General features: G+C 48.2%; 1 long non-coding RNA gene across 1 annotated transcript; it reads right to left on the bottom strand.

Annotated features, from left to right (window-relative positions):
• Window positions 1–62: 62 nt before the first annotated feature.
• On the bottom strand, window positions 63–2537 carry LOC132001545 (uncharacterized). Its single transcript, XR_009399636.1, has 3 exons — window positions 2210–2537; window positions 1793–1986; window positions 63–1067 (listed from the first exon to the last, which is right to left on the bottom strand). It is a non-coding gene; the product is annotated as an uncharacterized LOC132001545 (long non-coding RNA).
• Between the last annotated feature and the right edge of the window lie 14223 nt (window positions 2538–16760).

Raw genomic sequence — 16760 nt, 5'->3', positions numbered from 1 at the left:
AGATTCCTGGCTCTGGAATATGACCATCACCACCCCCCCTCCCATCCCCCACCCCAAGCTCTTTATATCATCGGTCTGGGGAATCTGGGTTGATATTGTGGCCTTTTCTCTGATGGAGGAATGCGCAGGGGATTTCTCTCCCAGAGAACAGATAAGAAAAGTATTTTCAGGTCTAGGGTTGCTTCCTGGCCTCTCAGTGGGGGAACTAGACAAATCCAAATAGAAGTCTAAAGCAGCCACGCCCTAGTAGCTCTAGGATCCAAGGCAGGTGGCTTCAGGGTCTCTGTTTCCTCCACTGTAAAATAGATTCAGGAATATCTGATATGGTGGGAAGAATAAATTAAAAGATGCATGCCAGGCGCTTTGCATATCACCTGTCACATAAGAAGTGTTCCAAAAATAGTAGCTGTGATTCGCTTCTGAGGCCTGTGTGGATTCCTGCAGGTAGACCTGGGCATGAGGCCGGGGGGTGCGGGCGAGGGATGGAGGAACATTTCTGGAGTCTTCTCCCCACAGCAGTTGCAGGCTGGGTGCCGTGTGCAGCTGTTTCGGAGCTGGGGCCGGGGGTAGATGCCATGGCTATGTTGGAGACACCCATTCCTGATGTCTAGACAGAGCTCCAGGCCGCTCATCTCCCTGTTCCAGACACTGAGCCCAGAAGTCTGAGTCATAGAAAGCACTTGGAGGTCCTCTGGAAAGCCAGCTGGGCCAAGCACACTTAGAAGCTGTTCTCCCCACATGTTCAGTTTACTGAAATATTATATTCATCACTTAGAGCTCCCGAACAAATAATTCCCGAAATGTAATGGCTTAAAGCACTAAGCATTTATCATCCCACACAACTTCTGAGAGGCAGAATCGGAAGGCTGCTTAGCTGGGGGACCCTGGATCAAGGTCTCTCATGAGTTTGTGATCAAGCAGCAAGCCAAGGCTGCAGACACCTGAAGGCTTTGACTGGGACTGAAGGACCCACTTCCCGCAAGCTCGCTCACACGGCTCTTGGCAGGCGGCTTCGGTTCCTCTGCTACACGCCCTTCTCCATAGGGATGCTCAGCACAGGGCCTCTTCTAGAACAAGCCATATGAGGAGAGAGAGAGACTAAGATGGAACAGCAGCGTCTTCTGTAGCCTAATCTCAGCAGGGACTCACCATCCTTTCTGCCATATTCTATGAGCCACGGAGACCAACCTGACGCCATCCAAGGAATGGGGTTTGCCCTCGGGCGTGCACACTGGGAGGCAGGGGTCCCGGGGCCTATTTTGAATGCTGCCCATCACAGGTATGATCTACATATGATGAAATTCACAGATCTTAGGTGAACCCCTCAGCTGTAACAAGCAAATATTCTCATGTGACTCACACTCCTATCAAGATTTAGGCTATTTTCCCCACCGCAGACCATTCCTCATCCTCAAAACACTCCACAGAAGAGCCACCACCTCCTGCCTCTTCCCAGTCCCCCCCCCCCCCCCCCCACCCTAAATGACTACTGATCTTGAATCTATCTCTGTATAATCATAGTTTTACCTGGAGCTTTATAAACCCTTATTCGACATGCCCTTGACCTGACACCAACCACTTCACAGCTCACGTTTCACCTCCTACTAGACTGCAACTGGCTCAGGAACGGAGGCTATATCTGCCTTATTTCTGGGTCCCTAACATGAGCTCAGCGCCTGGCAGGCAGTAGGTGCTGGGAAATGTCCCATCCTGGGATCTGGAGGTGTGGCGTGTTGGGAAGTAGGGGACAAGGGAGAGGAGGGGCAGGTCAGGCTGGACACCGGCCAGAGACCTGTTCACTGGGGCCAGAAATCGCCGCAAGACCCAGCATCCTCCGGTCCCAGGAGCTCAGACGGGTCTCCGACCAGAGGCTCCGGGACAGAGAAGGGGTTTCCATCAAGCAAATGCAGAGGGGCAGTGAGCCCAGGTCTGGTACTCTGGAGGTCACCCTCTGGATGCTGAAAAATTTGCTGACTGGGGACAGGCCTGAAAAGAAAGTAAAAATGGATTTTCCTTTTCTTGTTTCTCCTGCCCGTTCACCCAGCAGCACACCTGACAACTAGCCCAAACCCTCAGGCAGAGTCCAGCCCCTCCCCCTCACACTGCTCACACTGGCCTTGCCCTCAGCAGGGTCCTGAGGAGACTAGGGGAAAGGCTCCAATGCCCCGTAGGCTTTCTGGAATCCCAGGGCCCTAGAGCCTGGACTTACCGGTCAGGGTGCTGAGTCTCCGCTTACCACTTCCGGCTATGTGACCTTGGTTGGATTACTTCCTGCTCTGAAAAGGCAGGGAATCTTAATTCCTAGCTAGTAGAGGGGTACAAGACTAACTGAGGGAAAAAGGTTAGCACTGCGGCTTGTAGAGAAAGGGTGGCAGGCCTTGGCAGGAGAAGGTGACGTGTGGGACCTTCCCTGTTTATCCTGAAAGGGAAACGATCCCCAGAATCCAGAGCTGAGAAGAAAAGGTATGCACTACCCTGCCTTCCAAGTTCGGAGGATGACTCCCAGGACTTGATAGGAAGGGCCATTTCCTATCTTGATCAAGTCCTCCCAGGACTTGATAGGAAGGACTGGAGATGTGTCGCTGGTAAAAAGCCACGATCCCTCCCTTCCTGAGGGCTGGACCAAGGGACTGGCTCCTCCCCCTGACGCAGGGCTCCAACTGTCTTTTGCAAAGATGGCCGCTGTTTCTACCATCCCACTTGTTCTTTTGCAATGCGACCTTATCACTCCTCCATCAAGAGAACCAGTTAAATCCCTTCCTCTGGAATCTGTACTAGCCTTAGTGACTCACCTGTAACAGCGGAATACAGCAGAAATTACCCTGCTCGACTTGGGGACAAGGCCAAACATTCTCTCAGAAAGCCCACTCTACAGACACTCCTTCTAGTGGCCCAGCTACTATGCTGTGAGAAGCCACACCACATGGATAGTCCACATGTCGGCCCTCCAGGTGACAAGGCCAACAGAACCTTCAGGCCATCCCCACTAAGGCTCCATCTCCCCACCCCAAGTAAAGCAGCCTCCAGGGGATCCCAGCGCCCCGCCATGTGAGTCTTCTCAGCTAAGGACACAGACATCCTGGAGCAGTGTATCAGTTACCTAATGCCGCATAACAAATGATCCCGAAGTGTGACAGCTTCAAACAACAGTTAGCATCTGACAGTTTCTGACAGCCAGGAGTCCTAGAGAAGCACACCTGAGTTGTTCTGACTCCCACTCTCTCATGAAGTTGCTGTCTAGCTGTCGGCCAAGGGCTGCAGTCATCTTAGAACTTCTCTGGGGCCAGAGGAGCCACTTCAAAGCTCCCTCACATGGCTGCTGGCGGGAGGCCTCCATTCCTCTCCAGATGGGCCTCTCCATGAATATGTGTCCTAACAGCATGGCAGCTGGCTTCCCCCAAGCGATCCAAAAGACAGATCCGCAGGAACCTCAATATATTTTATAACCTCACCTCGAAAGTGACATATGATCACATGTGCCATATTGGACTGCCACACAGACCCACCTTGATACAGAGGGGGCGCAGACTAACATGCAAGGGTGTGAGTACTGGGAGGCATCTCGGAGGCTGCCTACCTCCACCAGAGTCCAGCCATGCCCCTGGCATCCTGTCAAATTCCTGGCCCACAGAACCTGAGGGGATGCTATTTGTAATTGTTTCTGCCATGAAGTTTGGGGTAGTCTAGTACACGATACTAGACAAGTGGACCAGAGCCCAGAGAATTATTCATTGAGTTTGGGGTGTCCCTGGAGGGGCCTGGCCTCGCATTCCCATGGGTGTCAGCTGAACCACTGTACTTGTGACCTACCCTGGCGCTAACTGAAGTAGGGCAAAGGACACCCAAGAGAAAAGGCTGAGGGTGTGACCGGGTGGCCAGTGGGTGAGAAGAAGAAAGACAGACTCTGCCCATGTCCACAGCCCCGGGATTGGAGCCACAGAGGGGAGATGTGATGGGGGCAGCAGGCGTGCTGGAGGCAAAGAGGTGAGCCCGAGGCCGCCGGCAGAGGAGTGCTCTTTAGCACCAAGTCCTTTCTCAGGATGGCCTGTGCGGCCCTCAGCCCCACACTCCGTGGCTGTAGACCATCAGCTGAGCAGCTGTGACAACAGGAACTCAGCCCGCTTATAAGCAGTGACGAAGGGTCCTGCCAAGGGCCAGCAGGGGACAGGTCCTGTTTTCCTTCTGTTCCTCCCCACCGGGAGAGGGCAGACCGTGGTCAACTCCCTTCCCACCACCGGTCCTGCGTGCTGGGACTTGGAGTCCACCATGAGATCAACATTTGAAAGTAGAAAGACAAAGAGGGTAAAGAAAGGAGGAAGGAGTGAGAGAGAAGGAGGAGGAGAAGGAAGAGGAAAGAGGGAGGAAGGAGGGAGGGGGGAGGAAGGAGGAGGGAGGAATTAGAAAGACCAGGCTAATGCCCAAAACAAGAGACTGCGTTAATAACTAAGAATGACAGAATGTCCTCCCAGCTGGAGGACCAGTGGGTGGCACTTATTTTTCTTAAAAAAAAAATATTCCATATTTACCTTTTTTTAAAAGATTTTATTTATTTATTGGACAGAGAGCATAAGCAGGGGGAGCAGCAGGCAGAGGCAGAGGGAGAAGGCTCCCCACTGTGGGGAACCCAATGCGGGGCTCAATCCCAGGACCCTGGGATCATGAACTGAGCCGAAGGCAGACACCCAACCAACTGAGCCACCCAGGGCACCCCGATATTTATCTTTAAATGTTGATATTCCTCAGTCAAGCTAGTTCCAGGAGCCATTATTATCACTGTCATTGTCCTTGGCTCCTACTCTCCCCTCGTACATTCACAATCTCCTAGCACTGTGCTAAGTACAGTCAATTCGATGTGTGTCTAAGTCCAGTTGGTCACCATATCCTGGTCTGTTCAAACTCCAGCTCTCTCCTAAGCCTCTGTCTACTTCCTCTACCCCAGATGTCTCCACCTTGGTTTGGGCCTCCGTAGCTCTCCTTTGGATGACTTCCTTGGCTCTGATCCCTTACCACCCAGAACTTCCTCCACCTTTCCTGAGAGAGATCTTTCCAAAAAGCAAATAGGATCATCACTCCCTGTTGAAGACAGCTGGTTGTTTCCCAGCTTCCATCCTTCCTTTAATAATAGAGCCTCTGCCTTTTAGCTAAACACATGTCTGCCCAGAATAGAAACTACATTTCCCAGCAACCTGGCCCCTAGCCATAGCCACACTGAATTCTGGGTAGTACAATGTAAATGAAAGTGATGTGGGCAAGTCCTGAGTTATGCCTTTCAAGGGAAGGGGTATGTCTTCCACATCCTTCATACTTCTATCCGCTGGCTGAAATGCAGATGTGATGGTGGGAGGCGGAGCTGCCCTCTTTAGACCACAAGAAGGAAGCTGGTGTTGAAGATGTCACAGCAACAAACCAGAAGGAACCAGGGTCCCTCGTGATTGTGGAACCGCCGTGCCCATTCTGGTTTGCCTATCTGTTTTTACACAAGCAAGAAGCAAACGTCAATCTTGTCTAAGCCGTTGTTAGTTCAATGTCTTTGTTACTGTACTTCAGCCTGTTTCCTAACTAATAAACACTCCGCTCAAAACTCCTGCAAAGCCTCCTACAGTCTTCAAGTTAAGTCCAAGCACCTAAAGCCAGCACCCAAGACCCTTGGAGATGTAGCCTCTGTCAGCCTGGTCTCTCGCCTTCTCTGTTGTTCCTCTTTAGTTTAAACTCTCTGCTTTAGTCATACTAAACTGTTCGCACTTAGCAAATGTGCTAAGCTGATTCATGCTTCCAGGCCTTTGCTTCAATGGTTCCCTCCGCCTGGAATGCCCTTCCCCCTTCTTTGCTGCCTCCTTCCTGCTCATCCTTCAGGACTCTGTTCTGGAGTCAATCCTTAATAAACTTATCCTAGAACCCCATCCCCACCCCCAGATGAGGTTATCTGCCTCCGCTAGATGCTCCCTTAGGACTCTGTGTCTATTTCTCTCAGAGCTGTTAGACTACAAACTTTGGGAGGGCAAAGATGGTCCCTGCCTGGTTTGCACTTAATGCCCAGTCTCCAGCATATTGGGAGAACTCACTAAATATGTCCTAGGTGAATAAATGACTAGATGGGGCAGCCAGCCTAATTTATCATGCTGTATCATCACCACCCTCTGCTCACACTTGTCTCTCTCACCTGAGTCCCCTGCCACAGGGGCAACAGAGTTCTGATTGCCAGGCATAGTAGGTGCTCAATAAACATTATTCTAAGAGAACTTCCAACCCAGTGCCCTCTGTTCTACATCATCATTTTCCAACAGAACTTCTGGTTCATTCCACAAGGGTTTCCTCACAGGCGGTGTCCAGGGTGCAGCATTTCTCAACCAAGTGTGCATTTGTCACCGCTATCATCTTCTTGGAATACTGGCAGCTTTTATGGAAATCAGCATTTGGCCGCAGTGACCTCAAAACAGTAGCTGAAAGTCTCTTCAGATGGCTTGGGCTTAGCCAATTCTTTAGAAAACCACATCTCAACATTGCGGTCTGAGTGGCAAAAGAGCAGGAAGCGTGTTACAAAAACCGGGAAGTGGGTGCCGGGTCAGGTGGGTTTGTGAAGCCCGGAAGGGCACAGAAGAGGTACACCATGACAGGTGGGAGGGTATTGGTCTGTGAAGGTAAGTGGAACTCAGAGCTTAAGCTAAGTGGGTCTTGGCCCCCATGGCAAGAGGCTCCTGCCCAGCCTCTCTATTATGAGCCCACAGGAGGGAGAGATCGGTTAAGACAGGCTAGGTTCTGCTACAGTAAGAAACAACCAGGAATATCCCAGTAACTTAAAACAACAAAAGAAGCCCCTTGTTCATAGTTGATGCTCATTGGTATCGACTAGTGGTCTCTGCTCAAGGTTGGCTGTCAGAGACCTGGGCTGATAAAGGCCGCATCTCAGCACAGGTTTCTGTAACTGCAGAGGCAATGAGAAGAGAGTATTCGAATCCTGCTCCAGCTCTCCAAAGCTTCTACCCGATGTGGCATGCATGCTACCTCTGCTCGTATTTCGTTGGCCAAAGCAAGTCCTATGCTCTGGCCAAAGTTTAAGAGGGCAAGAGTATCAATAGGGAGGGACATCAGGTACTTATGGAAGACAGTAATCCATCCCACAAGAAAACGCTGTGTGATTGGAGCTTTCACTAACTGTATGATTTCAAGCAAGCCAACCAGTCAGGTTGGGACTCAAATTTCCCGGCCAGGAAGCTGACTTAGTGGGAGGATTGTACTGACTCCGTGAGAATGCATCGAGAGAGCTGAACACAGGCCCAGTATAAAGCCTTGTTCCATAAATGGTATCTTCTTAAACATTAATTGTGGAGAACCTTGATCACCAAAAGGCAAGAGTAAAATGAAAGACTCATGGTTGCCTCTTTCTTTCTTTCTTTCTTTTTAAATTTTATTTATTTATTTGAGAGAGAGAGAGAGCCCACAAGCAGGGGGAGCGGCAGACAGAGGAAAAAGCAGGCTCCCTGCTGAGCAAAGAGCCCAATGCGAGACTCAATCCTAGGAACCTGGGATGATGACCGGAACAGAAGGCAGACGCTTAACTGACTGAAACACACAGGTGTCCCATATGACTTCTTTCATTGCAGCTCAAACCACAAGAACCTGGAGCTGTTGTTTCCCTCCTTTTTCTCTTATAAATGTAACTGCTGGAATCAGGGGCTGCTTCCTGGGCCTGGGAAGGCCTCTGATTTTGTTTGGCCGTTGTGGGCCCAAGAAGGAGCTGGAATCTTGGTCTGCATTTGTTCTAGACAGTGTGGCCAAGGTAGCCTATGGTACAGGACCATGAATATGACCAATCAGACTCTCTGGGGGTCAGTGTTGGATTTTGGAGCTGCAGTGAGAACTCTCAGGCAAACTGAAGCCTGGTCCTCATGCCTGAGAACTTAACTCTGGGATGTATGTTTTGTAAAAGTTACTTGGACCTGCCAAGCAGGCAGGCACATACCCAGATTCTGCCTGAGCAGTCAGGAGGGGCAGCACTTAGACCTCAGTGTGGGACTCCACAAGCCACGTGTAGCTCCATCTGGGAGCATGCAACTGTTTCTTGCTTAGCGGACTCCAAAAGATAAGTTTCCATACCCAGGATTGTTAAAGAAAGGTTGCATTCAGGTGCCTGGGTGGCTCAGTCGGTTAAACATCTGCCTTCAGCTCAGCTCATGATCCCAGGCTCCTCGGATCCAGTCCCACATCGGGCTCCCTGCTCAGTGGGGAGTCTGCTTCTCCTTCTCCCTCTGCCTCTCCCCACTGCTGTGCTCTCCCTCTCCTCAATAAATCAAACAATCAATAAAAAGAAAGTTATCATTCTTCAATTCTGCTGGTATTTCTCAGGTAAACACATCATTATCCTGATGGAACAGCCAGGCCAAGCCAGAAGTTTGCATTCTGGAGCAATTCCTGTGGGGGCAGTAAGGGAGCAGAAACTGGAGGGGCAGGAGGTCTGGCAGGAAGCGGGTATGCCGAGCCTGGTGAGAGGGGAGGGGGGCCTGCGTCAGGACACAGCGGGAGGGATGGAAGGAAGGACACGGACTGAGAGGTGTTAAGGAGATAAGGATGGGAGGCATTAGCTGACTCATGGGATCTGGGGAGAGTAAGGAGGGAAAGGAAGAAGCCATGGTGACTCCCAGGACTGACCTGAAAAGACTTCTTAAAAATTTGACACCAAAAGTAACTTGACAGCAAAATCTGACCTGGAAGACATTCTGGTTTAAATGATTCAAAACTCTAGAATCTACGTGTCCCATACACCTTGCTGCAGAAAAGATTCTTGCATTTCATGACACGGGGCTGCCCCAAGGACCATAATAAGCAGTGTTACCTAACACACCGCATGTGCCCCAATCACCTATGTCTAAAGTCCAAAAGAATTCCAAATTCTGAATAAGCTCTCTGTTAGATAAGGGACTGCAGGCTTGTTCTAGAAGCAACAGCAGCCACTCACCACCGCACTCGGTTCCTCCCAACAAGGCGTGCGGGCACGTACACAGAGGTCCCCGCTGAGAGCTCCCTGTCCGCTCCTCGGGGCCTCTTCTAGTCCACCTGCCACCAGTGCCCACCACCCCCCCGACCCACAATGGACAGCAACACATTCTGCTGCCCCCTGCAGCACATGGAGTCATGAGGGAACCCTTGGGGGTGCCTCAAGTCCTTGGCCTTGCCCTGCATCATGGTGTGAAGGTGGGTCTCTGAGATCCTGTGCTTTCTGGGACTCTTCCTACCACCAGAAAAGTGATAGGTGCCTAGGTGGCTCAGTCAGCCCCTCCCCCTTCTTGTGCTTTTAGAACCCTCAAAATGACCCTTTCTCTTTCATTCTTTGCCTTCCCTAGTGCCATCCCTGGCATCAAAGGTGGAAGAACCATGGGTGTAGAAAGACATTGGTTAATACTAAAAATTACACTCAGGGGCACCTGGGTGGCTCAGTCAATTAAATGGCTGCCTTCTGCTCAGGTCATGATCCCAGGGTCCTGGGATCAAGCCATACGTCAGGCTCCCTGCTCAGAGGAGAGCCTGCTTCTCCTGCCATTGCCTGCTGCTCTGCCTACATGTGTTGTCTCTATCTCTCAGTCAAATAAATAAATAAAATCTTTAAAAATAAATAAGTTTACTAAATAAATAAATAATAAATAAATAAGTAAAAATGAATAAAAATTGTACTCAGGCCCACCAAGAAACTGGCTGCCTCTTTCTGGAAGACCTCTTGCCTTCCACTTGGCCACCCTGTCTGGTTATCAGCTTACCTGTCTCCCTCCTTCCCTTGAACAGCCTCAGGAATGAGGGTCGCCCCCTCACAATTGAGTCCCCACCCCAGATTCCAACTGAAACTATTACCTTATTAAAGGTCATGGACAAACTTCTCAAGGTCAATTCCAAGGGGCTTTCTTCAGTCTTCATCATGTACCCCTTCATAGAGGCGGACTGCTTTATTCATTATCCACAAATAATTCACTGCCCCTCCCAGTGGGAGAAGTATATTCCTGGTACCACTGATTGCAGCTTGGCCATGAGACTTGCTTTGATATGTAAAATGTGAGTGTGTACTTCCATGACCTGTGCTAGAGCTGGAGAGAAGATTTAAGGATAACATCATTAGTGCTGTGCTAGTAAATGCTCAGCAACAGGCTCTCTGGGGGAGGGGAGGGAATGACTGATTTCAAGCTGCCAATGTGATGTTACTGAACATGGAGTTGAGAAGAGAGTTGTACTACCAGCGCTCCCTAATACAAGCCTACTCCAGCCTCCTGTCTGCCTTGGCCCTTTCCTCTGAGAGCAGCAAGTTTCTAGATAGGGCCTTTCCCTTCAGCCAGCACCTCAGATTGATGGCAGAACCGTAGCTGACCTGCAACCTTTCTGATATAAACCTTTCTGTAAGCTGATATTTGGGGGATTATCTGTCACTGCAGCATAACTTAGCTGAAGCTGACTACTGTACTCTTGAAACTCTGTCCTTGGCTTTGGTAACACCCCTTCTATCGTTTCAGTCAACAAATATTCATCAGTGGCCACTACCTATGAGATGATTTGTCACTGTCGGTAACAGTAGAGACTAGAGAGCCAGACCACCTGGATCTAAATAGCTTCTCACTTCTTATAGATCTTCATCTATAAACTGAGACCAAGAGTAGCACTTAGCTCATAAAGTTGTCGGGAGGAATAAATCATTTGCCATATGTAAAGCACTTAGCACAGCACCTGGTACAGGATAATCAGTCATTAAACATCAGCTTCTGTTATTGCCACCAGCTACCAAGCTTAAATCTAGGTTGGGCTGGAAGATGCAGTCAGGGCACCTTGGCTTTAAGGGAATTCATTCACAGTCTGGAGCAGGATACAGATATAAAAGCAGAAAATCATGATAAATCAGGATAAATGCAAGAAAAGAAGGGTATGCTGTCAGAGCCAGAGCATCAGGACAACTAAGAGTGTGAAACTGCGGGTTGAGTGCGCAAAAAGTCTTCATAAAGAAGGGTATATTTAGGCTGGACTTTGAAGGATGAATAGGAGTTTTCCAGATGAAAAAGAGTATGTTGAGTAGAATGAAACTTCAGGTCTTCTTCTTGGCTCTCTAATTATCCTCTGACCCCTTTGCTGGTTACCTCTCTACCCTCAGATGTTGGTTCCCCAGATTTAGTCCTTCTTCTCTTTCTCTTCTCTCTATTCTCTTCTAGGACAAACCCATCTGCCCCAAGGTTTTGACACAGGTGGTCATAGTTAACATTTACTGAGTGCTTACTATAAGCAAGGCATCGTGCTAAATACTTCACATCCATTATCTAATTTGATATTCGCTCTGATCCTATGAGGCAGGTATCATCATTTGCATTTTTTTTAAAGATTTCGTTTATTCATGGGGGTGGGCAGAGAGAGAACAAGCAGGGGGAGAGGCAGATGAGAGGAAGATGACTCCCTGCTGAGCAAAGGGAGTCCAATGCAGGGCTCAATCCCAGGATCTGGAGATCATGACCTGAGCCAAAGGCAGACGCTTAACCAGCTGAGCCACCCAGGCACTCCCATCTGTACTTCACAAAGAGAAACTGAGGCTAAGAGGGCTTAGATGACTTGCAGTGTCACTGGAGGCACTTTTAGCAGCAGGAACAGGAATACCCAAATAAACATGGCCCCCACTGCAAGAAGTCTAGAGGCAGGTGATACCAGTTGTTTCATTTGGCGGCACAGCGATGTTCGACTCTGAGTCAGCTTCTCTCTGCGTTTCTTCGCTCTTCCCTCACAACCCCAGGATGCCTGCTAGACTAAGCATCGCATTCACCCTCAACATCTAAAGGCAGGCAGGAAGGGAGGTTTTTCCCTGAGGCATCTCTCTCCTCACCCAAAGGGAAAGCCCTGCCTCCCACCCTCTTGCTTCTTCCCTCACCCTCTCAAGTTGTACCTCCGGCCAGTCTGACCCCCTCTCAGCTCTATGCCGTCTGTTTGGTGGCTAACCTAAAGGATGAAGGGTTGTGTTGAATAACGTGTGGTGCTCATGAGTTCCAAACATGGACCGGAACCCAAAGTATTTAGGCTAAGAACACAGGCAAAGACATGGTTCAGGAGAAGCCCAGTTGGATAGCTGCTACTGGCCACTGGCCACCCACTGCTGCAAGACTCCCAGGTCCCCTCTGAGAACAGCCCTGCCACGTCGCCTCTTTCTCTCTCTCAAAGGTCAAAGTCCTGGGGAGAGACATCCTATTGGGCAGGCCGGGTCATGTGCTCACTGTCCCTTTGCCAGAAAGGCAGGAAAGATTCTGCCCTTTCAGCTTCCATAGGAGGAGACAAGGAGACGTGGCTGTCCCCTGCCCTCCAAGCTCTTTACAGTATTGGATTTCAACATAGGAGAGACGTTCTTCTGCTGAGTACCACAGTTATCCTTGACTTGCCACTGGCTCCTTTGCCTCCAGACCTTGGCACATACTGCTCCTGGTGTCCCTCCCTCCTTCAGCCAAACTCTCCTCATCCTTTGATGTTTCATGTCTCTTAGATGTCATTCCCCTTCAAATCTGGGACAGGTGCTCCCACCATAGGCTGTCCCTTCCACAGCATTGTCCTCATCCCTGTACTGAAATTGCCATCTTACTTGAGTTTTGTTCCTCCCTTGACTGCAAGATCTATGAGAGTGGATACCCTGTCTTCCTTGTCAGCACCAGATCTCTGGCACCAAGCACAATCCTGGGCAATAGTATATGCTCACTAAATATACACTGAATGAATTAATTAAAGAATGAATGAGGTGAATATTAATGACACCACCCTCCCCCAGTCACCTGGCCCCAGAACTTGGACATTATTATTCCCATCTGGTCTAGTGTCAGTTCCCATTAATTCTACCTCCATAGACCAGTCCCTCGTTCCCTTTCTCCTGGACTTTTGCAATACTCCCTGCTGTGGACATCTGTCATTTCTGCCTGCCCAAAGGCTCTTCCCCCTTATTTCAGAAACTGTCGTCATGTGCTTTTGGGGAACTACGTCTCCCACTCCCACAATCTTGAGAGAACTATTAATCAAGGTACTCTCCACCTTTGCCAAGGGGTGAACATGAGGTAAAAACCAAGCCAGAGCTTTGAATCTTGAGTAGAATGACGCAGATGCAGGGAACAGTCAAGCTGAGTCATTCCAATCACAGCATCATGAGAACTCATTTGTTGGGCTTGAGGGTAGCCTCACCCAAGTTTAGAATCCAGTGATAGGTGGCTACCAAAGTAGGACAGAAGGAGATCTAAATATCACCTTTTTTACTGACAGACCTGTTGGAGATGTACCTTGAGGTCTGACAGACAAGTGGAATTACTAATATGGAACTCCAGCAAGCAATCTTTCCCACCCAGTCTCAGGCAGTGCTGGGAATCATAATCTTCCCTGTGAGGGTCAGATCCTGGGAAATTTTAGAGCAAGAAGGAAGAGAGAAAACAAAACAAAACAAAACAAAACGTGGTTCTTGTGAGGAGGTATATCTGAAAGAGAAAGAAGAGGAAGAGGTGAACTGAGCTTCGTTTAGTCTCCCTAAACTCAACAATCAGATAAGTCACTCCTCCTTCTCTTCTGCAGAGACAAGAGGCAGGAATATTACTCTAAAAGAGGTCCCTCTTTTTTTCTGGAAAAAGCCAGAGGAGGGAATAAATATCCCCCTCCACCTTGTCTACTTATTCTCGATATTTAGATTACCCAAAGCAGCTCTGGCTCCTGTCATTCCTAAGGCCACCTGTCGTACAACTGTATCATCCCAGCGGGTTCCTCTCTTGATTGATGTAGCCAGAGTCTGTTTCTGTTGCTTGCACACAAAGAACATTTATTAGTTTCCTATTGCTGCTGTAGTAAATTGCTACAAGTTTGGTGCCTGGGTGGCTCATTTGGTTAAGCGACTGCCTTCAGCTCACGTCATGATCCTGTAGTCCCAGGATAAAGTCCCCTATCAGGCTCCCTGCTTAGCAGGGAGTCTGCTTCTCCCTCTGAAATTCTCCCCTCTCATGCTCTCTCTCTCTCATTCTGTCTCTCTCTCTCTCTCGCATAAATAAATAAAATCTTTTTTAAAATTACTACAAATTTGATGGCTTAGAACAATACAAATTTATTATCCTATAATTCGGGAGGTCAGATATCCAAAATGGGTCCTATGGGGCTAACATCGAGGTGTCAGCAGGAGATGTGTTTCCTCTAGAGGCCCTGAGGGACAGTCTGTTTCCTTGCCTTTCCAGCTTTAGAGGCTGGATCATTCCTTGATCACTCCTTGGTTTGTGGTCCCCAGTCAACAATCACACCACCCTGACCTCTGTCTGTGTCATCACACCTCTTTCTCTGGTTATCCTGCCTCTCTCTTATCCTTAATGAGGACCTTCGTGATTACATTGGGTCCATCCAGATAATCCAGGATAATCTCTTTCCACCTCAAAATCCTTAACTTAATCACATCTGCAAAGTCCCTTTTGCCTTGTAAGGTAACATGGTCACAAGTTTCAGGGATTAAGACATGAACATCTTTGGGGGTAGAGTGGGGAGGGGATTGTTCTGCCTATCACAAAACACAAACATAAGTATCTCTTGGCATTCATCTCTTCCTCTTCTCTCCAGTCTGTCCTGCAACTGATCCTTTTAAGATGTGAATCTGAGGGGCGCCTGGGTGGCTCAGTGGGTTAAAGCCTCTGCCTTCGACTCAGGTCATGATTCCAGAGTCCTGGGATCGAGCCCCACATCAGACTCTCTGCTCGGCAGGGAGCCTGCTTCCACCTCTCTCTCTGCCTGCCTCTGCCTACTTGTGATCTCTCTCTCTCTGTCAAATAAATAAATAAAATATTAAAAAAAAAAAAAAGATGTGAATCTGATCGGGGCACCTGGTGGCTCAGTGGGTTAAAGCCTCTGCCTTTGGCTCAGGTCATGATCTCAGGGTCCTGGGATCAAGTCCCACACCAGAGTCTCCTCAGCAGGGAGCCTGCTTCCTCCTCTCTCTCTGCCTGCCCGTCTGCCTACTTGTGATCTCCATCTGTCAAACAAATAAATAAAAAAATCTAAAAAAAAAAAAAAAAAAATATAAATCTGACCATGATGGTTCTACTTAAGAAATTTCTCAATTCACCAAAGCCCCCTGGATAAAGTCTACAGCACACTCTTATCTCTCTCTCTCTCTTTCTCTCTCTCTCTCCCCTCTGCTAGTTTGCTCTGAATGTTCTCTCAGCCTGAAATATATCCCCCACACCAAAGCCAAATCCTCTGTATCTTTCAAGGTCCATCTTTTTCACAGAAATGTCCAGGATCCCTCTACCTGGAATCCAGCTGTGCTGTGGGTCTCACATCTGCAGAAACTGCCTGTGTTGCTGTCTGGCAGTACTGGGCACCAGCCAGTCAGACAGAACTGAGCTCAGATCTGCTCAGCCTCAGCCTCACCTCTCTGTGCCTTAATTTCCTCTATTTAAAAAATTGCAGAAAATAAAGTAATTAGATGTCTAGTTTATTGTGCAAATTAAATGAAGTAATGCATGTAAAGTGTTAGCACAGGGCTGGCACACAGTACCCAATAATAGGTAGATGATAGCAGTTATTATTACAAATTAAGTTGAGAGAATAAATGAAGTACTCCTTCCTTCCCAAGGGCTGTCAATATCCCCCTTGTGGTCTTTAGTATGCCCCCCAAAGACTAGGACATTATTAAAATTTGAATGAATAAACTTTACACTGTGTATTTCTGTGTAGTCTCAGTTGCTTTCCTTCCCGAGGGATCCGTGCCTGATAGAAATCACTGTAGGGATAGGTGACAGAAAGGGAAGACTGATCCTATGCCCCTTGCCTGGTGTCCTGGGTACAGCAACCCTACATAAACTCTGACTTTCTTGGAATGAAGTGAATTTTGGCTACATAGAAGTTTCCACTAGAAAAATGTGCTTGTTCCCTACCCTCCCCCTCACTCCCATGAACTCTGAGCTCTCTGGGGCACCAGCTCATCATCCATAGTCTTAATTGTGACCCTGCCACTATGTGGCTCTGGGCTAACCACTACATAGTTCCCTGAAAAATGGGTTTAACAATCTCTGCCTCTTTCAAGTTCAGGCACTTTGTAGATGTCCAACGTGGAGAGGGGGAATAAATGCTCATTTCTTTTGTGAGGTAATATAGAAGAGGTCACACTGAAGAAAGAGCAAATTCACCACTAGGATGTAGAAAATGAGTTGCTAAGAGCCTGTGGGGAAACATAATCGTTTCATAATCACATTCCTGACTAAAGGTCCAAAGGGGCCCTTGGGGCTAGTTTTGCCAGGGTCTAGAGGATTGCTTCACAGGGGGTGTGGATGAAACTTTCACACACCAAAAAGCTGGAGGAATTCTTTTCTTATCTGAGAAGGATATCTCCAAGAGATATCTCCAAGAGTTATCTCCTTTGAGAAAATCTTTTCCTGACTTAAAAAGGTTGTTTTCTTATTATAAAAGTAGTATCTGTTTATTACAGAACTTATTATAGAACTTTTTGAAAATATAAACATGCACAAAGAAGAATGGGAGAGGCTCCTGTAATCACAGTGTACAAAGATCATCACTTGTAACTCAAAAGTGGGATTTTGTTGTAACTGCAATTTTGTATCCTGTTTGGTGAGCATTTTCCCATGTGTTTAAATATTTTATACAATGGGGAGGTTCAGAATACAAATTGTTGCAATCTATTTAACCAATCTCTTGTTGAATATTTGGGATATTGCCTTTGTTTTTATTTTGTTCTTTGGTTTGCTTTTTTGAGGCTTTTAGGCTGTTGTGCTACAAGTAGTGTCTTTGTTACA

The sequence above is a fragment of the Mustela nigripes genome, chromosome 14, assembly GCF_022355385.1.
Source record: "Mustela nigripes isolate SB6536 chromosome 14, MUSNIG.SB6536, whole genome shotgun sequence".
NCBI classification, from domain to species: Eukaryota; Metazoa; Chordata; class Mammalia; order Carnivora; family Mustelidae; genus Mustela; species Mustela nigripes.
Note: the sequence above shows the minus strand (reverse complement) of the source record. Positions and strands in the feature narration are given on the sequence as shown.